Genomic DNA, 24741 nt, shown 5'->3' with positions numbered 1-24741 from the left:
AACCTGAGTAAATTGCTTTACCTCTTTGTGCCTCATTTGCCATCTAGTAGGGTTGTGATGAGGACTGAGGAAGTTACTATTTGTAAAGGACTTGAAATGTGCATGGCATTCAGTAAGTACTGAGATGTAAGTACTGAGATGTAAGTACTGACATGAACATGTGTTACAAGCCTGAGCAACATAGTGACACCTCCTCTCTACTAAAAACAAAAACAAAAATAAGTTAGCCAGGCGTGGAGAGGCCGACGTGGGAGGATCACTTGAGACCAGGAGATCGAGGCTGCAGTGAACTATTATTGTGTCCCTGTACTCCAGCCTGGGCAACTGAGCAAGACTGTCAGGAAAAAAACTCACAAACATATGTGCTACTTTAAAATGACGTGTTTTATTTGCCCTAAATCACAACATCCCTTCTACGCTGTGCAAAAATATATTTATTCAAAGTCCAGCTGAACCCAAAGATCCATCAACTGATGGATGAACAAAATCTGGTATGTACGTACAATAGTACAATGGACTATTAGCCATAAAAAGGAATGAAGTATTGATACATGCCACAACACGGATGGATCCTGAAAACACATATGCTAAGAGAAATAAGCCAGACATGAGAGGCCACATATTGTATGGTTCTATTTATGTGAGACAGGCAAATCCATAGAGTCAAAAGGTTGATTACTGGTTGCCAGGGGATGGGAGAGAGAGAAATGAGAAGTGATTGCTTAATGGGTTTGGAAATTCTTTTGGGGTTAATGAAAATATTCTGGAATAGGACGGAGCATGGTGATTCATGCCTGTAATCCCAGCACTTTAAGAGGCTGTGGCAGGAGGATCACTTGAGCCCAGGAGTTTGAGACCAGCCTGCACAACACAGTGGGACTCCATCTCTACAAAAAGTTTAAAAATTATCCAGGTGTGGGCCGGGCGCGGTGGCTCAAGCCTGTAATCCCAGCACTTTGGGAGGCCGAGACGGGTGGATCATGAGGTCAGGAGATCGAGACCATCCTGGCTAACATGGTGAAACCCGGTCTCTACTAAGAAATACAAAAAACTAGCCGGGCGAGGTGGCGGGCGCCTGTAGTCCCAGCTACTCGGGAGGCTGAGGCCGGAGAATGGCGTGAACCCGGGAGGCGGAGCTTGCAGTGAGCTGAAATCTGGCCACTGCACTCCAGCCTGGGCTACAGAGCGAGACTCTGTCTCAAAAAAAAAAAAAAAAAAAAAAAAAAATTATCCAGGTGTGGTGGCACATGCCTCTAATCCTAGCTATTCAGGAAGCTGCAGTGGGAAGTCAGGGATGCAGTGAGCTGTGGTCACATCACTGCACTCTAGCCTGGGCCAGAGTGAGACCATGTCTCAAATTAAAATAAGAAAAAGTAAAGAAAATATTGTGGAATAGATAATGGTGATGGTTGCACAACTTTGTGAATTACTAAAAGCCACTGCATTTTCTACTTTAAAATGGTGAATTTTCAGCCAGGCGCGGTGGCTCACACCTATAATCTCAGCACTTTGGGAGGTCGAGGCAGGCAAATTGCCTGCGTTCAGGAGTTGGAGACCAGCCTGGGCAACATGGTGAAACCCCATCTCTACTAAAATACAAAAAATTGGCCAGGTATGGCAGCGTGCCCCTATAGTCCCAGCTACTTGGGAGGCTGAGGCAGGAGAATTGCTTGAACCAGGGAAGCGGAGGTTGCAGTGAGCCAAGCTCACACCACTGCACGCCAGCCTGGGCAACAGAGCGAAACTCTGTCTCCAAAAAAAAGGTGAATTTTCTAGTTCAAAATGGTGAATTTCACAGTATATTAATTATATGTCAGAAAAAAAAAAATTCTAGCTAAAAGATCACCCCTCTTCCCCAGCTGCCCCTCCTGTGGGCTCCCTGTTTAATATAATATCACATGCCATGTTATAATACAGTGAGTTGGACAAAAGTGAGTTGTCCCCACATGAGTGTGAGCAGCTGAGGGCAGGAAGAGTGTCCTGTTCACCTATAACTCCCCAGAACTTAGCTGAGCGACCAATAGGTACCCAGCAGGAGCTCCAGTAAACGCTCACTGATATAATAAGCAGAGCATTACCATTTGAGCGGAAGGCCGACTTGGAGATTAATTTATTTTCTATAATGTGCAGGCTCTAAATTATCAATCTGATAGCAACGAAACAACTGCCTCTGCACAGGGGCCCAATCCATTATTGAGTATGAAGACCAAGTATGAAATAGCAATAAAAAGCCCTTTCTTTTGTCAGTGAGAGTGAAACAAGCTTAGACTTGGATCTCTTTTTCTCTCCTGTCAACTAGGCTTGATGATGCTGGACAAACATGCACATCCTGAACTTAGAGATTGCTGCAGCAATAACCATTTTGACTGTGATAATATTGGTATTAGTAAGGCAAGTACAATTCTAAAATCCTGGCACGAAAGGCACACTCTGGGTGAGCACATGCTGTGAAGTAAATGTAAATAGCAGAAATCCCACAAACACGGAACCAATGAATGAAGTTAAATCTTATATGTACATTCCTTAGTCATGACCCACTCATCCTGCTGTCATTGCTGATTTGGAAAAACAAGATGATACGAAACATGCGAGCTCTCTGCAGTGTTTGGCTATGTCTCCATACCTCTTCTTTCTTTTATTTATTCATTTATTTATTTACTTATTTATTTATTTATTAGATAGAATTTTGCTCTTGTCACTCAGGCTGGAGTGCAGTGGCATGATCTCAGCTTACTGCAACCTCCACCTCCCGGGGTTCAAGTGATTCTCCTGCCTCAGTCTCCTGAGCAGCTGGGATTATAGGCACCCACCACCATGCCCAGCTAATTTTTTGTATTTTCAGGAAAAATGGGGTTTACCCATGTTGACCAGGCTGGTCTTAAACTCCTGACCGTAAGTGATTCACCCAGCTCGGCCTCCCAAAGTGCTGGGATTACAGGTGTGAGCCACCAAGCCCAGCCTGCTAATTTTTATTTTTATTTGTATTGGTTTTTTTGAGACTGAGACTTGCTCTATGACCCAGGTTGGAGTGCAGTGCCACAATCTTGGCTCACTGCAACCTCCGCCTCCCAACTTCAAGTGATTCTTATGCCTCAGCCCCTAGAGTAACTGGGATTACAGGCACACCCGTCACCATGCCTGGCTAATTTTTGTATTTTTAGCAGAGACGGGGTTTCACCATGTTGGCCAGGCTGGTCTCGAACTCCTGACCTCAAGTGATCTGCCCATCTCAGCCTCCCAAAGTGCTGGGATTACAGGCGTGAGCCACTGCACCCAGCTGTGACTTTTTTCTTCTTTTTTAGCTTCCACTTGTCTCTGCTTTCTATAAATTATATGCTTTGCCCATGAGATAAAGTCCTTGCTCTCTGGTTTCTTCTTGCCTCTTCAGCCTCATCTCTCTCTAGGTTCCAGAATCCCTCCCCAAATGGCAACTAACTACCTGCTTTTCATATCTCTGGATCTCATTTAAGACTCATTCAAGCCAGGCGTAGTGGCTCACACTGTAATCCCAGCACTTTGGGAGGCCGAGGAGGGCAGATCACCTGAGGTTGGGAGTTTGAGACCAGCCTGACCAACATGGAGAAACCCTGTCTCTACAAAAAATACAAAATTAGCCGGGCGTGGTGCCGCATGCCTGTAATCCCAGCTACGCGGGAGGCTGAGGCAGGAGAATCGCTGGAACCGGGAGGCGGAGATTGCAGTGAAGGTGACCTGAGATCACGCCACCGCACTCCAGCCTGGGTGCCAAGAGTGAAACTCCGCCTCAAAAAAAAAAAAAAAAAAAAAAAACAAAACCTCATTCAAGAATCATCTCTAATTCTAGAGCCAAATGACCTGGGTTCAACTCCCAGTTCTGCCCTTACTAGCTACATAACCCTAGGCAAGTTATTTAACCTTTCTGTGCCTTGGTCTTCTGTGTATGGGGATCATAATTATAGGTACTTCATAGTCTTCTTACACAGATTCAATGAATTCATCTTCATAAAGTGTTTAAAACAGGACCAAGCACACAACACATGCTATGTGACATGGTTTGGCTGTATTCCCATTCAAATCTCAACCTGAATTGTATCTCCCAGAATTCCCATGTGGTGCGGGAGGAACCCAGGGGGAGGTAATTGAATCATGGGGGCCAGTCTTTTCCAGGCTACTGTTGTGATAGTGAATAAGTGTCACGAGATCTGATGGGTTCATGAGGGGTTTCTGCTTTCACTTCTTCCTCATTCTCTCTTGCTGCCGCCTCGTAAGAAGTGCCTTTCACCTACCCCCATGATTATGAGACCTCCCCAGCCATGGGGAACTGTTAAGTCCAATTAAACCTCTTTTTCTTCCCAGTCTCGGGTATGTCTTTATCAGCAGCATGAAAAGAGAGTAATACACTATGTAAGTATGTTAAAAGTCTTATCTTTATGAGGAGTTCCCTAAACATTTCCCTCATTCCCTGCTATGCCTCCTCAGGTTAAACTGATGCTACTGATTCCTATCATAGCATCTAGAAAATTTCATGGCACTCATTTTTAATGCTTCAGTCTCTCTGGGTAAATGTAGGCACAAAATAAATGGTTTTCAATGAATCAGTGGATAGATAAATGAATATCTCTATTCTAGAAAGCACAAAAGAGTATTTTATTTTTGCTTACGTGTCTCATTTAGTCTGTGAGCTTCTCAACAACCCAGAATACTTTTGATGCATTTTGTATCTCCAATGCCTGATACAGAACCTGTATCCACTCAATGAATAAATGGTTGGAGTTGTTGCTACCCAAAAGAAAACAACAACAACAGCAGCAACAAAAAAAACCCAGATAGGCCAGGCGCGGTGGCTCACGCCTGTAATCCCAGCACTTTGGGAGGCCGAGGCAGGCGGATCACCTGAGGTTAGTAGTTCGAGGCTAACCTGGACCAACATGGAAACCCTGTCTCCACTAAAAATACAAAAAAAATTAGCCAGGCATGGTGGCCATGCCTGTAATCCCAGCTACCAGGAGGCTGAGGCAAAAGAATTGCTTGAACCCAGAAGGTGGAGGTTGCAGTGAGTTGAGATCGCGCCACTGTACTCCAACCTGGACAATTGCCAGACTCTGTCTCAAAAAAAAAAAAACAAAAAACACCCACACAGAATCATCAAAATAAGTTTTGGAAGCAAACTTGAAATCACTATTCAAGACTTGGGCAAAACCAAAGAGCATCTGAGACACCTTATCCAAGATATCATTGATTTTATATATATATATAATGTATCTCCAATAAGATACGTGAGAGGTGTACTAAAATAATCAAGCATTGAGTCTTGGCCTTCCACGAAAGACTCAGGCCTCTTCAGAACAGAAGGATTAAGACGGAGATGGAATAGAATTCAAATGTTAAAAGAAAAAAGGATCAAGAGAGTTGGAATGAAGGTAAATGGGCTACCTGTAGAAGTCTGAAAGTGAGCTTTGGAGGGAAGAAAAGCAAGTACTGCTTTAACAAGAAATCCTGGGGAATCTGAATGAATTGGATCCTGATCATGGATCTACAACATGTGGATGTGGAGAAATAATGGTATCTAGGGTCCGTATCTAACTGATATTCAAGAAGTATAGCTAGATGGCCAGGTGCTGTGACTCATGCCTATAATCCCAGCACTTTGGAAGGCCGACGCAGGCAGATCACTTGAGGTCAGGAGTTCAAGAACAGCCTCTACTAAAAACACAAACAAATTAGCTAGGTGTGGTGGCACACGCTTGTAATCCCAGCTACTTGGGAGACTGAGGCAGGAGAATAGCTTGAACCCAGGAGGGGGAGGTTGCAGTGAACCGAGATCGCACCACTGCACTTGCACTCCAGCCTGGGCAAGAGAGCAAGACTCTGTCTCAAAAAAAAAAAGAAGTATAGCTAGAAATTCTATGAATGACTTTGTCAAAAATATATTCTCTGATGTCTGCCAGAAGCAGAAACTAGGATGGGCAGTTCTTTAATCTGATCGAACAGGGCATTTGTAGGACTTTTGTGACCTTAAATGACCTAAAATAACAGAAAAGGTCATCAAAGAATTTCCAAGCTTCTCAGTACACATCATTTTCCCACTTATTATATCTGAAGGTGTCTTATATTCAGCAAAAATGAGAGCTCATTCAGCTGCATTTTATTTCCACTACAAAGAATTCAAACCTAGAACCCATCTCAATTTGCAGAGGGATCTTCATTCATCTATGATCTCCATTCCCTAGGTTTTTGTTTCATTTTCTTTGGTTGTAATTAATTTCTTATGGAAACTTAGGTAAACTCAGCTTCTCTCAGCCAAGAACAACTGCAAACACATTTATTTATCTTCCTTCCCCAAATCTACAGGACATCAAATATTGACTAAAAGGTTTCTTCAAAGGAAAATGTCAGCCTGGTACACGGACTTATTTCTAGCCATCCTTGAATGTTTGCTGTTTTCCCAAAGCTGCTGACAGTCCAGCTATACACCGGCATGTGTTCATTTACTATAAGTCTCCATGAAGCTGAAAGCACTGTACAATGATTTTTGTTTGTTTGTTTTTGCTTTAAATGAAGTCAAGATACAGTCTTAATAAAATACAGGACAACTTCATTTTAACCAAACCTAAACCTTTAAACTTCAGGCATCTTTAGGTCTGAAAAGATTCTACTAACAACTTTCTCAAAGTTCAGCTTTGTCTGAAATATGTAAATATCAAGAAGTCCTTCAAGAAAAAAAAAAGCATACCAAAACTCTGGGGATATTCTAATGACATTAGTAGCCTCGAAAGAAAAATTCTTAGAATCTGAGAAGGAAACAGTGAAGTGGCTGAATTCATGACAAAGGGAAAAATAAACTATGAAATGAGGACTTTTCTAGCAGGCTGCTGTTAAAACACTTAACATTCCTAAGAACAGAGTTCAGTTCAACTTCTCACTGACCCTCTCCCCTAATACCTTCTTGGACCCTGAATCATCAGAAGAGAGATGAGTTTAACTCATTGGTGATAAAAAACTAAAGAAAGGAATATATCATTCATGGTGTGTAAGACAGTAGTAACAGGCCAGGTATGGTGACTCATGCTTGTAATCCCAGCACTTTGGGAGGCCAAGGCAGGAGGATTGCTTGACCAGCCTGGGCAACATAGGGAGATCCCATTTAAAAAAAAAAAAAAAAGAAAGAAAAAAGAACAGTAGTGACGGTGGAAAACACTCTAGAATGGGGTTTCTCAGCCTCAGCCCTATGGACACTTTGGGCTGGAAAATTCTTTGTTGTGAGTGGCTTCCCTGGGCACTGTAGGATATCCAGCAGTACCCCTGGCCTTTACCTACTAGACGCCAGAAGCTTCCAAGCCCCACCCCCACTACTGCCTCCCACATTGTGACAACCAAAAACATCTCCAGACATTACCAAATGTTCCTTGGAAGACAAAATCTAGAACCACCAGTCTGGAACCATCCTATATACTAGCAATATTCACTATCTCAGAAGGGATCTGAGGGTTAAGAATCAAATCTGTAAGAACTTTGTAAGATTTGGAACAAGCCATCTAACCTATAATTATTTCCTTCCTGCAACTTAAAGCCAAGTGACCATCCCCCATCCACTTCACCCTGATCCCTTCAGACATCCAATGAACCAGCAGCCTTTTAGTAATTTGAACCATGAAAGTAAAAAGAATTAGAGAAAATGCAGCTGTGTAAAACACAAATCAAAGCCTAGTCCAAAATCTCCCCCCCCAATCTAATTTTAAAAGAAAGGAAAGTGAAAGGCAGTGAGGACAAGGGCTACGGCCAGGGTCAATTGTCTGAGGTGATATAAGCCAAGAACAGACCTTGTAGAAGACTGGGTCCTGGTCCAAAGACCTGGTTATTCCAAACCTGACCTCCTTTGGGAAGTTTTACAAGAGTCTTGGCCAGGTGCAGTGGCTCACACCTGTAATTCCAACACTCTGAGAGGCCAAGGGGGTAGGATCGTTTCAGCCCAGAAGTTTGAGACAAACCTGGACAAAAGAATGAGACCCCCTTCTCTACCAAAAAAAAAAAATTAGCTGAGTATGGTGGCGCACACTTGTAGTCCCAGCTCCTTAGAAGGCAAAGATGGAAATATCACTTGAGCCTAGAAGGTCAAGGCTGCAGTGAGCCTTGGGCAACATGGTGAAAAGGACCCTGTCACACACACACACACACACACACACACACACACACACACAAAAGAGTCTCAATTCTGACCACCATTTACCTTGGGCAAGTTATTAGATAGTGCCTCATTTCTACGCCTGTCAAATAAGGATAATTGTAAAACCTACTTCTCACGGGTGGTTTTGTTGGTTAAATAAAATCATGGCCAGGTACAGTGACTCACACTTGTAATCCCAGCACTTTGGGAAGCTGAGGCAAGAGGATCACTTGAACACAGGAGGTTGAGGCTGCAGCGAGCTATGATCACACCACTGCACTCCAGTCTGGGCAACAGAGCAAAACCCTGTCTCAAAAAAAAAAAAAAAAGAAACCATGCATGGCATACAGTGGGTGCTCAATGTTAGTCATAGCTGGGTAGGCGTGGTGGCTTACTTGAGCTCAAGAGTTCAAGACCAGCCTGGGCAACATGGTGAAACCTTGTCTCTACAAAATATACAAAAAAAATTAGGCAGGCATGGTGGCATGCGCCTGTGGTCCCAGCTACTTAGGAGGCCAAGGTGGGAGAATCTCTTGAACCCAGGAGGTCAAGGCTGCAGTGAGCTGAGATCACTCTACTGCACTCCAGCCTGGATGACAGAGTGAGACCCTGACTCAAAAAAAAAAAAAAAAAGTCATTATCCACACAAAGCCTCTTTCGCTACATGACTGTTCCAGGTGCACCTTATACAGCTCCTCACCAAAGTTGCTTTCTTATTAACAACAGAATTCAGCCAGATATGGTGGCTCACACCTATAATTCCAGCACTTTGGGAGGCCAAAGCAGGTGGATCACCTGAGGTCAGGAGTTCAAGACCAGCCTGGCTAACATGGTGAAACCCCATCTCTACTAAAAATACAAAAATTAGCTGGGCATAATAGAGCATGCCTGTAATCCCAGCTACTTGGGAGGCTGAGGAATGAAAATCGCTTGAACCCAGCAGACAGAGATTGCAGTGAGCTGAGACCACACCACTGCACTCCCGCCTGGGCAAAAAAAGAGTGAGACTCTGTCTCAAAATTAATTAACTAATTAATTGTGAAAACTTCAGGCGCTTCATATCCTTTTGGATATGAACCATCTTAGGCAAAACAAATAACCACAGCATCTGTGGCTCAATTAAGCAATAATAAAAACAATTACACCTCATGGGTTCCACCGGTGTTGACATGACATTGGAGAATAAAATGCTACAGCCACTGACAGTTTCTATAGCCATGGTTACAAAACATTATCCATCATAGCCTCTTCTAACTCCATCCAATTCTAATGCTTTATGACTTTTTAAAACATCACTTCTTTGGGAGGCCGAGACGGGCGGATCACGAGGTCAGGAGATCGAGACCATCCTGGCTAACTAACACGGTGAAACCCCGTCTCTACTAAAAAATACAAAAAACTAGCTGGGCGAGGTGGCGGCGCCTGTAGTCCCAGCTACTCGGGAGGCTGAGGCAGGAGAATGGCGTGAACCCGGGGGGCGGAGCTTGCAGTGAGCCAAGATCACGCCACTGCACTCCAGCCTGGGCGACAGAGCGAGACTCCGTCTCCAAAAAAAAAAAAAAAAAAAAAAATCACTTCTTTGGTCATTGCTTGAGACCATTTTATTCCTATGAGTTTGCAAGTATATGCGCAATCATTTTTTTAGAATAATCTCTGCTTGGGAGGTTGCAGTGTGGTGCTAAAAACAAACAGATAAAGCTTCCACCACTATAAGCTCCAAAAGCCCTGTGTGGTGCTCACCCTTATATCCCTGGCTCGCTTTAGGTACTAGAAACTCAAAAACTCAGTTTGCTAGAGATACAAATCAGCCTTTCATTATGTGGTTTAAAACGTGCCTGTATCAGCTTTCTAATTTCCACCCACATAATATGCAGAAGAAACACAGCAGACCCTTTTTACAAAGCTTACAAAAGTTACGTAAGAAACAGGCAAGAAATACATTTATGTGTTCTAATGGATCCATTTTTATAGTGTCAATATTTACAGCATGAATTTGCATGTCTCTCAGTGATTATAACTCACAAGAAAATCCACTGTTTCATCTTATATTTTCTTTTTTTTTTTTTTTTTTTGAGACAGAATCTCACTCTGTCGCCCAGGCTGGAGTGCAGTGGCATGATCTCAGCTCACTGCCACCTCTGCCTCCGGGGTTCAAGTGATTCTCCTGCCTCAACCTCCCAAGTAGCTGTGATTACAGGCACCTGCCGCCGCGGCGGGCTAATTTTTGTATTTTTAGTAGAGACGGGGGTTTCACTATGTTGGCCAGGCTGGTCTCGAACTCCTGACCTCAAGTGATCCACCTGCCTCAGCCTCCCAAAGTGCTGGGATTACAGGTGTGAGCCACCGTGCCCAGCCTCATCTTACATTTTCCTTTATCTTTCTCTTATTTGTTATGTGGGATGAATCTCTGTTCACACAAATTTTTGTTTTCACTACTAAATATATATGGCATTTAAGGCCAGGCACAGTGGCTCACACTTGTAATCCCAACACTTTAGGAGGCCGAGGCAGGCTGATCACAAGGTCAGGAGATCGAGACCATCCTGTCCAACATGGTGAAACCCCCTCTCTACTAAAAATACAAAAAAATTAGCTGGGCATGGTGGTGCATGCCTGTGGTCCCAGCTACTCAGGAGGCTGAGGCAGGAGAATCACTTGAACCCTGGAGGCAGAGGTTGCAGTGAGTCGAGATTACGCCACTGCACTCCAGCGTGGTGACAGAGTGAGACTCTGCCTCAAAATAAATAAATAAATAAATATGGCATTTAATATTATAAATTGTACATATACATGCTAAATATATTAAATACACTTAGTGTTAATTATATATAAATATATACATGTACTTTAAATATATTTATATTAGGCCGGGCGCGGTGGCTCAAGCCTGTAATCCTAGCACTTTGGGAGGCCGAGACGGGCGGATCACGAGGTCAGGAGATTGAGACCATCCTGGCTAACACGGTGAAACTCCATCTCTACTAAAAAATACAAAAAAAACTAGCCAGGTGAGGTGGCCGGCGCCTGTAGTCCCAGCTATTCGGGAGGCTGAGGCAGGAGAATGGCGTGAACCCAGGAGGCGGAGCTTGCAGTGAGCCGAGATCTGGCCACTGCACTCCAGCTTGGGCGATAGAGCCAGACTCTGTCTCAATATATATATATATATATAAAAATGTGATTGCATATTAAATATATAATATAAATGTTAAAATTTTAGTAAATATATATGATTAATTTGAATTATAAGTTTGATGACTGAAACTATACTTAGGTCTTTTTTTTTAATGTTTGCCCCCAACCCCATTTCCCCATTACAGTTTCCTATACACCCTAGATACTCAATTAGCATTACTTTGTCATTTGTGGTATGTAAGTAAAGATCACACACTTTATATTTGCCAATGTGGACATAAACTGAAATACAAAATAGTTGTCTAAAAGAATGTGAAGGGCCAGGCATAGTGGTTAACACCCATAATCCCAGCACTTTGGGAGGCTGAGGCAAGCTGATTGCTTGAGCCCAGGAGCTTGAGACCACCCTGGGCTACATTGTGAAACCCTGTCTCTACAAAAAATACAAAAAATTAGCCAAGCATGGTGATGCACACCTGTAATCCCAGCTACTTGTGAGGCTCAGGTGGGAGGATCACCTGAGCCCAGGGAGGTCGAGGCTACAGAGAGCCATGATTGTGCCACCACACTCCAGCCTAGGCAACAGAGCAAGACCCTCAAAAAAAAAAGAAAAGAAAAAAGAAAAAATGCTAGGCAGCCAGGTAAGGTGATGTGCCTGTAGTCCCAGTTACCCAGGAGGCTGAGGCAGGAAGATTGATTGCTTGAGCCCAAGATGTTATAGTGAGCTATGATCATGCCACTGCACTCCAGTCTGGTGACAGAGTGGCACCTTGTCTCTAAAAATAAAATAAAATAATGCTTTTTCTAAAAATGAATGATAGGCACTAGAGGTGTCTCCTGCTTTTGCTAGAGGCACTGGATATAAGAGGGGAAACTTCCAGCCGGGAATAGTGGCTCACGACTGTAATCCCAGCACTTTGGGAGGCTGAGGTGGGCAGATCACGAGGTCAGGAGTTCGAGACCAGCCTGACCAACATGGTGAAACCCCGTCTCTACAAAAATACAAAAATTAGCCAGGCATGGTGGCACGTGCCTGTAATCCCAGCTACTCGGGAGGCTGAGGCAGGAAAATCGCTTGAACATGGGAGGTAGAGGCTGCAGTGAGCCGAGATCGAGCCACTGCACTCCAGCCTAGGCAATAGAGCGAGACTCCGTCTCAAAAAAAAAAAAAGGGAAACTTCCAGCATCTCCTTGGGATGTTTGAACCTCAGTAAACACACTCAAAATTGAGCTCCTGATCTCCTCTACCTGCCTCAAACTTGTTCTCCCCCAGTCTCTGCCATCACAGCCAGCAACACAGATCAGAACCCCTCATCCTGAGTCCTCCTTCCAGGCCATCACGACATCTTGCAATTTCTGCTGGCCACTGCCAGCCTCAGACTCAGGTCATAAAAGAGGTAGGTAGATACACAGAAGAAATTCCATGCAGACCACTGGCTCTCCCCACCATCAATGCCACTCCCAAAAATCAACTCCTGGTCAGGCACAGTGGCTCACACCTGTAATATCAACATTCTGGGAGGCCAAGATGGATGCATTGCCTAAGCCCAGAAATTCAAGACTAGCCTGGGCAAAATAGTGAGACCCTGTCTCTACAAAAAAAAATCAAAGAATTAGCTTAGTGTGATCACGTGCCTGTAGTCCCAGCTACTTGGGAGGCTGAGGCAGGAGGATCACTGGAGCCCAAGAGTTTAAGACTGCAGTGAGTCATGATCGCACCGTTGCGCTCCAGCTTGGGTCAGGGTTATCTTTTAAGAAGCCATCTTTAATGGCTTTCTCTTAGGCCTGGATTAACAAAATGCAAACTCTTTTCCATGATGTTTAGTGACCCACATGCTCTGAGTCTTGGTAATCCCCATAACCCTACCTTGTGCCCATCTCCTCCTTACTGGGCACCTTGTACTGTTGCAAGGTCGGCCTTCTTTAAGTCCCTCAACATGCCAAGCGTTCCCAGCCTTCATGAACGCTACTCCATCTAGCAAAGATGGACATCTCCCTGCTCATCAAATAACTTCAGCCCCACTTCCCTGGAGGAGCCTTCTCTGATGACCTCACTTATGGGATTCCCACCCACTATTGTGCAGTACCTGCAGGTTCCTGGTTCCTTCAGAGCACTAAATCTCACCTCCAACCCACAAAGAAAGTCCCAGAGGATGTAGAATCTTTATTCACCACTGAGTACTTAGTATCCAGTGTCCAGCACACAGCAGCTGCTCAAACAGCAGTTAAGTCTGTATCTAGGCCAACCACGGTGGCGCATGCCTGTAATCCCAACATTTTGGGAGGCCGAGGTGGCGGATCACTTGAGGTCAGGAGTTTGAGTCCAGCCTGGCCAACACGGTGAAACCCCATCTCTACCAAAAATATAAAAATTTGCCAGGCCTGGTGGTGCATGCCTGTAATCCAGCTACTCAGGAGGCTGAGGCAGGAGAATTGCTTGAACCTGAGAGGCGGAGGTTGCAGTAAGCTGAGATCACGCCACTGCACCCCAGCCTGGGTGACAGAGCGAGATTCAGTGTCAAAAAAAAAAAAAAGAAAAGAAAAGCAAAACCCTGGGCCGGGTACAGTGGCTCACACCTGTAATCTCAGCACTTTGGGAGGCTGAGGCGGGTGGATCACCAGGTCAGGAGTTTGAGACCAGACTGGCCAACACAGTGAAACCCCGTCTCTACTAAAAATACAAAAATTAGCCAGACGTGGTGGCACGAGTAGTTGCAGCTACTCGGGAGGCTGAGGCAGGAGAATCACTTGAACCTGGGAGGCAGAGGTTGCAGTGATCTGAGATCATGCCATTGCACTCCAACCTCGGTGACGGTGAGACTCCATCTCAAAAAAAAAAAAAAAAAAATTCTGGGCTGGGCACAGTGGCTCACGCCTGTAATCCTAGCACTTTAGGAGGTCAAGGCAGGTGGATCACAAGGTTGGGAGTTCAAGACCAGCCTGGCCAACATGGTGAAATCCATCTCTACTGAAAATACAAAAATTAGCCAGGTGTGGTGGCAGGTGCCTGTAATCCCAGCTAGTCGGAAGGCTGAGGCAGGAGAACGGCTTGAACCCGGGAGGCGGAGGTTGCAGTGAGCCGAGATTGTGCCACTGCACTCCAGCCTGGGCAATATGAGCAAGACTCCATCTCAAAAGAAAAAGTATATATTTAGGCAAGAAAATAAGTCCTTTCAATGTGTCTAGTTTAAGTCATTTAATTCATATTTACTGGTTCTATATTTTGGTAAATAATTACCACCAGCTGCCTCTACATAGTATATTAACAAAGACAAGTCTAATTTAACATTTATATGCTATTCATTTTTTCTTTTCTTTTAAAAATTTTTTTTTAATAGAGAAGGGGTTTCACCAAATTGCCCAGGCTGGTTTTTAACTCCTGGGCTCAAGTAATCCACCCACCTCGGTCTCCCAAAGTGCTGGGATTACAGGCTGAGTCACTGTGCCTGGCCCCCCATTCATTTCTAATGTCCCATTCAGTACATGTGATAAGAAATAAGATGATTTGGAGAAATAACTTTGAACATTAGCTCTTTGTTTATTAGCCGTATAATTTGTGTGTATATTTTTTGCACTCCTCAACAAATTGTGATGATGTCTTCCAAATCAATTTAGAAGGAAAAAAAAAATCCAAATAATTCTAAATCAGCCACAAACCATGATTGACAACAGTCATAAATAACTACATCCAGGCTCTTCATCTACCCTCAGCAGACTTTATGTACTATTGCCTTTTTTTTTTTTTACTGCAAAGAACCTTCCCGGAGTCTGTACTACCTTCAAGATGGTTTCTAGGGTCCCCAAGCCTAGTAGCCACAGGAGTCTACCAGCAACTGAGGAAGCCCTTTTCAGTGAATTATGGATCTAAACAAGGCAAATGAACACAGAGAGGGAAACTGTGCCTCCCAAGGCCAAGAAAAGTAATTTTGCCAAACCTAGATAATTGTCCAAAGGAGAGAACGAAGCCAGGGCTAGCAAACAAACATGACAGATCAGAGAATTGTTTTGCCATTTGGCAAAAGGCAAGATCAAGTATTTGTATAAAGGTTCTGGGGAAAAATTAAAGACTCAGACAATGACTCTAGCACTTCCATTTCATGCCAGGTTAAGACAAAAATACCTATTGAGCTCTACAACCAAGAACAATCTAAATGGAATCCTGTAGCAGCAATTGACACTTGTGAAAATCTCAAAGGTGAAAAGAGGTATTTAAGACAATTTGTCTTGACAGTTACTCTCAGAACAATCATTAATTATAATTAAATGACAATAGAAAAGGTGATAAACAATATAGTAACATAAGTCAGTCAAGTATCTGTAGGGCATGCAATTCACAAAACAGGTTCAAAACAGAGGGCTATACATTTAGATGTCAATCACAAAAAGATTGCCAAAGAGGAGGCTTTGATTTGGAAACAGGGAAGCTCTGAAATGGGGAAGTGCTGAAATGATTGCAACATCCCCACATTTGGCCCTGCCTTGCACGTTACTTAGTCATCAGCCTCCATCAAGGACTTGTGGTGGCAGAGAAAATAAACCACAGAAAACATGGCAGCCTCCTAGAAGAGGTCTGGGAGAAAACCCATGCTCATTCAGAAAGGTATGTTCGTGGTTGTATTTCGAGTAAAACGCTTTCAGTCACGCTTGAAATGTGTAAAAGCCTGTGTGTCTTATTCATTTATTCAACAAATATTTATGGAGCACCTACTCTGTGGCAGATGCTCCTCTAATGTGCTTTGGATATATCAATGAATGAAGTAGACATTCTAGTCAGGGAGAGACAGACAATAGGTCATACAATTACATAGCATGCTACAAAGTGATAAATACCAGAGAAAGAGCAGGGTAGCGACACAGAGGATGCGGGCAGGAAGGAGGAATTGCTGTTTTAACTAGGAAGAGGCAGAGCAAAGACTTGAAGGAGGCGAAGGAGTGAAGCATGGATATATCTGGGGATGATGGTTCAGGCATCAGGGGCAGCCAGTGCAAAGGCCCTGTGGTATGAATGTGTTGGGCACACCCCATCAAGAAAATGAGTGTGGTTAAAGCAGAGGGAGTAAGGATGTGTGTGGTAGCAGGTGAGGTTAAAGAGGTGATGGGGCTTAGAAATAGTCACTCACTGGCTTTTGAGTGAGATAGAAAGGCTCTAGAAAGTTTTCAACAGGGGACTGACACGATCTGACTTCTGTTTTAAAAGAGTCACTCTGGCCAGGTGCGGTGGCTCACGCCTGCAATCTCAGCACTTTGGGAGGCCAAGGTAGGCAGATCGCTTGAGGCCAGGAGTTCGAGACCAGCCTGGCCAACATGGTGAAACTCCATCTCTACTAAAAATACAAAAATTAGCCAGGCCTGGTGGTGCACATCTGTAATCCTAGCTACTCAGGAGGCTGAGGCAGGGGAATCACTGGAGCCCGGAAAGCAGAGGTTGCAGTAAGCTGAGATCATGCCACTGCACTCCAGCCTGGGTGACAGAGTGAGACTCTGTCTCAAAAAAAAAAAGTCACTCTGGATACTAGGTCAAGAAAGGAGTGTGCAGGGAGAGCAGTGAGGACAAAGGTGGAAGCAGGGGAGCAGATAAGCAGATTCTGCAGACGCATCCACCCTTCTGACACTAGCTCTAGCCAATGGAGAAAGGGCAAGACCTTTCATACATGACTAGGGTGTATGAGAACATGGGTGTTACCATTTAATTTCAGGGTCTGTGTGCCTCCTGCAGTTCCCACCAGAGAAGTGACTCCTAGGTTTCACACTGGGCTTGTCTGTATCACATGAGCTGGCAGTTTCTGTTTACTCATTGGCAAATACCTTGAGGTAGATCCTGGAGCCCACAATGTGGGGCAAAAAGCAAAGGAGGTCCCTGAGCCAAACTACTGTTTGCACCAAATGGGAAGGGCTAACTTGTTATTGGATTTCTCTTTGCTCTGCAAATAGGATTTCACTAGAGGCAATTCTTCCAATACTTCTTCAGCCACCTGTTCTTCCTCATCTTTTCCTTAACTAAGAGTACACCGTCAGCCCACCAGAAAAGCCACACTGCTGTGACTCATTGATATTCACCTGATACTGCCCTTTCACTCTTGGATTTCTTGGCTGACTCTCCATAATTTTTAGAGGTGAGATCTCACTATCTTACCCAGGCTGGAGTGCAGTGGCTAGTCACAGGGGCAATCATAACATACTAAAAGCCTTGAGCTCCTATCAACCATTGATGTTCCTGCCTCAGCCTCCCAAGTAGCTGGGATCACAGGCATGAACCACCACACTCAGCTCTTCACTCTCCCTAATTTTGAGAAAACATACTTTTTTCCTTCTAATAATGACCTAATAAGTTTTTTCTAATTATGAAAAAATGCACTTTTTTCCCTCCTCATCATCGCTTATTGGCAACTCTCAGACATTTTTTTTCCCCCCCATCCTCACTGCCTGTATGATCAGGTCTTTATTCAAAAGAAGCTGTCCAAAATAATTTGACCTTTATGGAATAATCAAATGTAAGAGTTTATGCAGCAGGTTGCTTTTCCTCTGGAGTAGGTTTCTTTTCTGCAGGCTTCTTTTCAGGGCCTGGTGTCTTGGTGGCTGCTGCCTTTTTTCCCACTAGAGGCTTCTTCTGCTTCTTCACACCAACAGCAGCCTTCTTTCCTTTCTTTTCCCTAACCCTAACCCACCACAGGCTTCTTGCCTGCAACTGCCACCTTCTCATCTGAGTTGGCTTCTAGTGCTGCTGCTGCAGCAGCTGCCCTATCCACCCGGAGCTTGGGATTCCTGGCCTGGCGAAGAATGGTGTTCCGGCGCATGGTCTTTGCACATGGGTTTAGCTTCAACATGATGCTCGGTTTTTCAGTGGGTTCTTCTTTAGGACTCTGCGATGAATCTTCTTGCGTGGTGCTCCAAGGGCTCTTTGGATCTCTGGGCTTTTCAAGATTCTGCTTAGATCTGTATTAATCATCTTGTGCATGGGAAGATTGTAGTTACTCTTGAGGGAAGCGGCTTTACGCCAAGTGCCATACAATTCATCTAACTTCCGGAAAGCACTTTCAGTCCAAATGCAGAAACGTCCCACATGCCCACCAGGAACAAGCTTCAAAATGTTCAGTTTGCTTACATTAAGCAGAGTCATTCCAGGGATGTTTCTGAAGGCCTTGATGATACCATTATCCTCATTATAGATGATGCACGGCCCCCTGCGCTGGATACAGCGACAGTTTCTCATTTTGCCTTTGCCAGCTCTCATTCCCTGAGAGGCATAGACCTTTTTGATATCATTCCAGGCTTTAAGTTTCTTAAGAAGCAAAACAACTTCCTTGGTTTTCTTGTAGCCTTCAACTTTATCTTCAACTACCAAAGGAAGTTCAGGAACTTCCTCAACACGATGACCTTTAGACATGACCAGTGCTGGCAGGGCTGAGGCAGCCAGGGCAGAACAGACGGCATATCATTTTTGGGTTGTGTACCCTCTATGATGGCAGCAGCGCCAGGTTTTGGTTGCTGCAAACATTCGGCCTCCACGACACATGTTTCCAAAAGCACCGTGGCCAGAGCAGTGAGTCCCACCACCTCCAACTGTGGGAATTTGAGCCACGGCTCTGCCAGTACCCCAAGACTCAGCACCGGTCTGATGACCTGCTAATTCACTGACAGTGTAGGGCTGTTGTTTTTGCGCAAGTTGGTGTGAACAAAGTTCACAATATCTGGTTGAATAGGAGCCTTGAATACAGCAGGCAAAGTGACATTTTTGCCAGATGACTCCCCCTTTTCGGAGTACACCGGTATCAGTGGATGAGCACATGCCATGGTGGAGAGAGGAGACAGCCACGCTCCTCTCAGCCCAGCTGCTGCCATAGGAAAAGCCTCTCAGCCTTTTAAAGGATATTAAAGAGCAGAAAAAGAGGTATAAAGTTGTTTGCTTGTTTGTTTGTTTGTTTTTAGATGGAGTCTTGCTCTGTCGCCCAGGCTGGAGTGCAGTGACGCAATCTTGGCTCACTGTTACCTCCACCTCCCGGTCTCAAGGGATCCTCCCACCTCAACCTCCTGGGTAGCTGGGATTACAGGCACGCACCACCACGCCTGGATAATTTTTGTATTTTTTGTAGAGATGGGGTTTTGCCATGTTGCCCAGGTTGTTCTCAAACTCCTGGGCTCAAGTGATCCACAGGCCTTGGTCTCCAAAAGTGCTGGGATTACGGGTGTGAGTGACCAAGCCTGGCCCAGATTAATTTATTTAATCCTTATAATAACCCTGTGAGGTAGGCATTTTACAGTTGGGGAAACTGAGTCACGAGGTATTCTTTTTTAGTTAGCCTGTCTAAAGTCACGTGTAAGTGGCAGAACTAAGATTGGAACCAAGGCAGTCTATGCTCCTAGTCACTCTGCTATGGAGTGTGAATTTAGTATGAATAGCCATCCTTTCCCCAAAATCTGCATCTTTAGCTAAATCCCTTTTTTTTCTCTCCATGTGACCAAACTTTGCTGATTACCCTGATAACAAACTAGCCCGCAGAGCTGAGCTCTCCTCCATGCCAGCATGCTGCAGTCTTTTACAATCTAACGAAATTCTAAGGTTAAGCCACAACCACCTCCCTCTTCCCTGGACAAGTCTAAAATAGTAAGATCATCCTCATGGAGAAATAGATCAGAGATATGAACTGGTAGAACATAAAACAAAAACAGAAAACCATAAAAAACATTAGGCCATTGCATTTTCTGTTAATAAAAAGTTGCAGTGCCCCATTGAGTTTTCTATGTCACCAAACCCTCCCAGTTGTAGTTACACAAAGGCAACTTTGTCTTGAGAAGGCTACTGGGAAGATGGGCCTAATCTTGGCAAGGGCTTGGTGTACCGAGAACCACGTTATTATTTTTAAAACTAAATGACAACACACAAAAAGAAATATTATTTAAGCCACCTTTTCTTTTCTTTTTTTTTTTTAAGACGGAGTCTCACTCTTGTTGCCCAGGCTGGAGTGCAGTGGCACAATCTCAGCTCACTGCAACCTCCGCCTCCCAGGTTCAAGCAATTCTCCTGCCTCAGCCTCCCAAGTAGGTGGGACTACAGGCACCTGCCACTATGCCCGGCTAATTTTGTATTTTTAGTAGAGACAGGGTTTCACCCTATTGGACAGGCTGGTGTTGAACTCCTGACCTTGTGATCCACCCACCTTGCCCTCCCAAAGTGCTGGGATTACAGACATGAGCCACTGTGCCCAACCTAAGCCATCTTTTCAAAAGTCACAGTGCTATTATCTTCACCAACGTGGAACCCTAGTTTTTGAAACATGAATGATTTACCTGTGCTTACAAGGTTCAAATACACATTTTCAGAATAGGAATTAAATTGATCTAAGAGAAATAACACCTGAAAAAACCCTGTCCATTCTGTACTTCTATACTTTTTCTTTTTCTTGGGGCATGTGAAATGCTTTACAAACATGATTGAGCCAGGTCTCGGTGCTCTGAAAGGTAGATACTTTTTATTATAATTTTAATACGCTGGCATTTCCTTGGTCAGGTACAGGCATCCTGTTCCTGTTTCAGCTGCACAATGCCCTGCATTCATTGTACACTCACCCACTGCCCACTGGTACATATACTTAACTCTTGCTCACCCACATGTGGATTATCCATAGCGTCTGGGAACAGGTTGTCTTCCATCCCAGTTGGTGAGTACTCAAGGCAAAACTGACAATTCATTGATGCAAGGCACAGTCAGGAGGCCAAAGCTGTCAGCAACTCCCCTTTCATTCAACGTACACCCACCAGGAACCCACTATGGTCTCTATGCAGGGCCCCCATGTTCATGAGAACCACAAACATATAGTATCCCCAAAGACAAATATCGTGATTTGGGGAGACTGGATATTCTTTTATTGATTAATGTGGTTGAGTGTAATCTATAAATAAAGCATACATTTTTCAGAACCAGAAATCTCCTGAGACCAAAACATTGATATTTTCCTAAAACACAAAGGGTTTTCAGGGTTACACTAGCACTCTGTTTTCTCTTGATGTCATCTCCCTGAAATGGCCTTCAGAAAAGCAGAGATTGTGCTTTTGACTTCTAAAATGACTCCACTCTAAAAGCTTTGATAGGGTGTACCAAAAGAGCTACTATAGTCACAATCACTTCTATGTGATCAGCTTATTTATGTATTTTATTTTACAAACACATAAACCATATGCATCTAGACACACCCACAAATCGTTTTTTACGTAAACTAAGTTCCTATGATGACAAAAATGGAAGATTCACAACGACAAAAAAAGACTTCTCCTATTAAATATGTAAGTTACTTAAATCGAGCTATAATTGTTTTTTTTTTTTTCGGGTGTCCTTAAACCACACAGAAAGTAGAGGAAAGGCAGAGAGTGGGAGTATGGTTGAAGGGTTTGTGCCTTTTGTAATCAGTTTACTTTTGGTTGTACCAAGAGATGATATCTTGAATTTATTCAAACTAGTGTCTATTGCAGTACACTAGGAACATTTGAATTACAAAAGGGAGGAGGAGCTTCCACTTCCCACAGTTGCTAGTTTACCTGCAATCCTTTGAGGGCACTGGTAATCTCCATGTGAGCTTTCTGGTAAATTCCACACTAGGACCACATTCAGAACTTACCTGTTTCTTGGCCATTTATTCCTCTAGACATTCTCTCCCTTTCTACTTTCACTGGAAAATGAAAGTTTTCCTCCCCCACACCTTTTTCAGAGCAAAAGATACGAGATCCTTAAAAGAAGGTGGTCATTGACTTGAAGCGGAGGAGATCGCCCTCCCCGCTGCCTCTCCCCTGACACAGACGCTGACAGAATAGATGGGGAAGCAACTATGAGAGAAACAGAAACAATCAGAACTCCAGCTCAGACGATCTCAGGAGTTTTACTGACAGGATGATTCAGGACCACACACAAAAAATGGCAGGGTGCCATTTTCCTGAATCTCTCCAGCATAAGATGGAAACAACAACTTGAGGTGGCAACTGAGCAATTAGTTACTGATCACTTCTATGACAATTCTCTGGAGGCTCCAAAGGCCTCCTATCTTGAAACGCAAGTCATCTCTGCATTGCTATTATTGAAAATATTTATCCAGTTGCTCTTTGAAGCCATTACTTGCAGCAGTAATGTTGGAACTAACACACACCTTTTATGATATTAAACCAGAAAATCAGCATCATCATTAAGACACAGAGACTGTTCCCAAGAGGGAAAGAAAATATATCTCCTAATCAGGCCAGTAGCTGAAACACTGCAACATAACCTTTAGCTTAGAATCACTGACAAGCACTTAAAGCCGCATTTAATGTCTTCATTGTAACTTCATAAAAGTTTGGCACACAAATTCTACCTTCATTCTAAACATACCCTTTCTCCTAAGTCTCATGAATCCCAAACTTAAACCCTCTTCAGAGTAAGTTATTTTTCCCCAGAACAATGTATCTTCTGGGATAACCTAATCACAGTTTTCCTTGAGCCTGGGTCCAATTTTAAGAAAATCTCCCACCTTCATCCTTGTATCCACTCCCTTGACCTTTTCTGATAAATCAGGAGACTTAAGATGTGGAGGTAGAAACTTACTGAAATAGCCAAATGCTTTTCTATAGCAATGAAAGCTCAGTCATTTGGGACATGATTTAATCTTGAGCTTCAGAGCAGAATTTGAAAAGCAAATTAAATCCTTTTGTAAGAAAATAATTTCGCCTACTTTAACCCAATCTTTTAAAAAAATCATTAGGTAAAACAGTAAACCAAATAGTCTAATATGAATGTTCTTATCATGTGAGGAAAAAAAAAATGAATAGTCTTTAACACCGGTTAGAGCAAGTGTACAGAACATGTGTCCAGAAGCATGTAGTTCCCTTGCTTTCTGTCTTTATTTCATCCTTAGTATCACCACTGCTTTGGGCAGAATTCTTTCAAAATTTAATTTAAAGCAGCACAGTGGGGGAATCAAAAATAAACATGTTGACTATTAAAAATACAGAGATTGGTACCAAAAAAATGATGATGATGAATTCTCAATCCTACACACTTCTGTAAATGCAAAAACCAAGAGGAAGATAATAAATCTTTAATAATTGATTGATATTCAGAATATCTTGATCTAATTAATTTAAGCATGGCCTACCTAGCCAGGTAAAGGACGGCAGAGCTAGGCTTATTTCTTCATTTGACACATACTGAAAGTTAATCACGAAGCTAGGTGCTTGGGAAATTTCTGAGATCCCATTCTTCCAGTGTGCAGTAATTGAGTCAAAGAGGCCAACAGTATGTATATCAGAACAAGATGAAGGGTAAAGCAGACCAGAAAAAAACATTAAAACCCAAACCAACTCTTCCTTTCTTTTTTTCCTTCTGTTTTCCTTTCAGACTGCGTTGATTTTAGTTCCCTCCAAGACTTCAAGTCAGCAATCTGACAAAGATCATTGTTTAAATGAATAGCAACACAAACTCCTACAAAGTGATCTCTTCTTATCCTCTAGGTTGAGTACTTCGGTTTATCTAGAGGTTGTGTGTTATGCCGCTGACCACCTTTCACCTTTTAGAATCGGCACCTGCAATTCTCAAACGCTCTGGATCTAATTGCCAACCTTTTGAGCTCAAAACTTCGGCAACCCCTTCATGTTGGGTTGTCAACCCTTTGCTTTCCCTCCCCTGAAAAATTCGTATGACCTTGCCTTAAAACTTTGAAAGAATACATTTTTTAATCTATATTCCTGCTAAAGGAAACAGTGAGTCATTAAAATACCACCAGAAAAAAAAAAAAGGTTTGATTTTTAGTTCAGATCGGTAATGGCCTGTAAGTACCTTGGTGGTATCTTCTTATCACTTATGCCTTGGGACAGTACCCAGGAGTGGCTGAACTTTTACCTAATTAAAAAATGAGTTATTTATTTGAAAAGTTCCGCTTCCATTTATTTTATCTGATTTCTTAAATATCCGGTCAACTGCTAATTTGTCAGATGTCATAATTCGTCAGCCCTACCCTTTTCTACAGGTTGAATTTTTAATTTGAAACAACTACACTTCCACCGAGTGTTACTTTCAGAGGTAAATTACTGCAGGAAGACCCCCCTCTGCCTTGGTTAACACTTAAATGAGATGCCTCCTGTCCAGGACGCTTCCTCAATCTCACTGTAATAATCTGAGTCTAAAGTCACCTGTGCTTCTGGGCGGTCCAATCACGTATTTTCAAGAGTGAAAAAAAAATCAGTTTCTTTTATGGAAAAAGATTCATCACTACAGGAAACACGATGGGGCTGACTGTATGATTATCTGCCTTCCCAGAAGCTGACCCTTTTCAAACCATTTTATAAACACTTTATTTCCCACTAAATATACCAAGAGATAGAAGGTGAGTGATAGCATGAGGGATAAGGGCTAAAAAGAGAAGAAAAAGAAAAAAAACATATACTTCAAAAATTGGGACCCAAATGTAAGATTAAGGGACAATAGTTAGAAGGAATACCAAAAAACA

At 43.3% G+C, this 24741-nt stretch overlaps 1 protein-coding gene, 1 long non-coding RNA gene and 1 pseudogene across 9 annotated transcripts in view; 1 reads left to right on the top strand and 2 right to left on the bottom strand.

Moving 5' to 3' along the window:
* The window catches only part of RBM47 (RNA binding motif protein 47), a 206600-nt gene that overhangs the window by 180374 nt on the left and 1485 nt on the right, over nt 1-24741 (bottom strand). The gene's annotated exons all lie outside the window — the stretch shown is intronic.
* On the bottom strand, nt 9709-24740 carry LOC140710547 (large ribosomal subunit protein uL4 pseudogene; annotated as a pseudogene).
* LOC140710549 (uncharacterized) overlaps nt 15447-24741 on the top strand; it is a 30926-nt gene continuing 21631 nt past the window's right edge. The window contains exon 1 of the long non-coding RNA XR_012091616.1: nt 15447-15875. This is a non-coding gene — a long non-coding RNA (uncharacterized lncRNA). The remainder of the gene's footprint in view (nt 15876-24741) is intronic.

This window comes from Chlorocebus sabaeus, chromosome 27 (assembly GCF_047675955.1).
Source record: "Chlorocebus sabaeus isolate Y175 chromosome 27, mChlSab1.0.hap1, whole genome shotgun sequence".
In the NCBI taxonomy this organism is placed as follows: Eukaryota; Metazoa; Chordata; class Mammalia; order Primates; family Cercopithecidae; genus Chlorocebus; species Chlorocebus sabaeus.
Note: the sequence above shows the minus strand (reverse complement) of the source record. Positions and strands in the feature narration are given on the sequence as shown.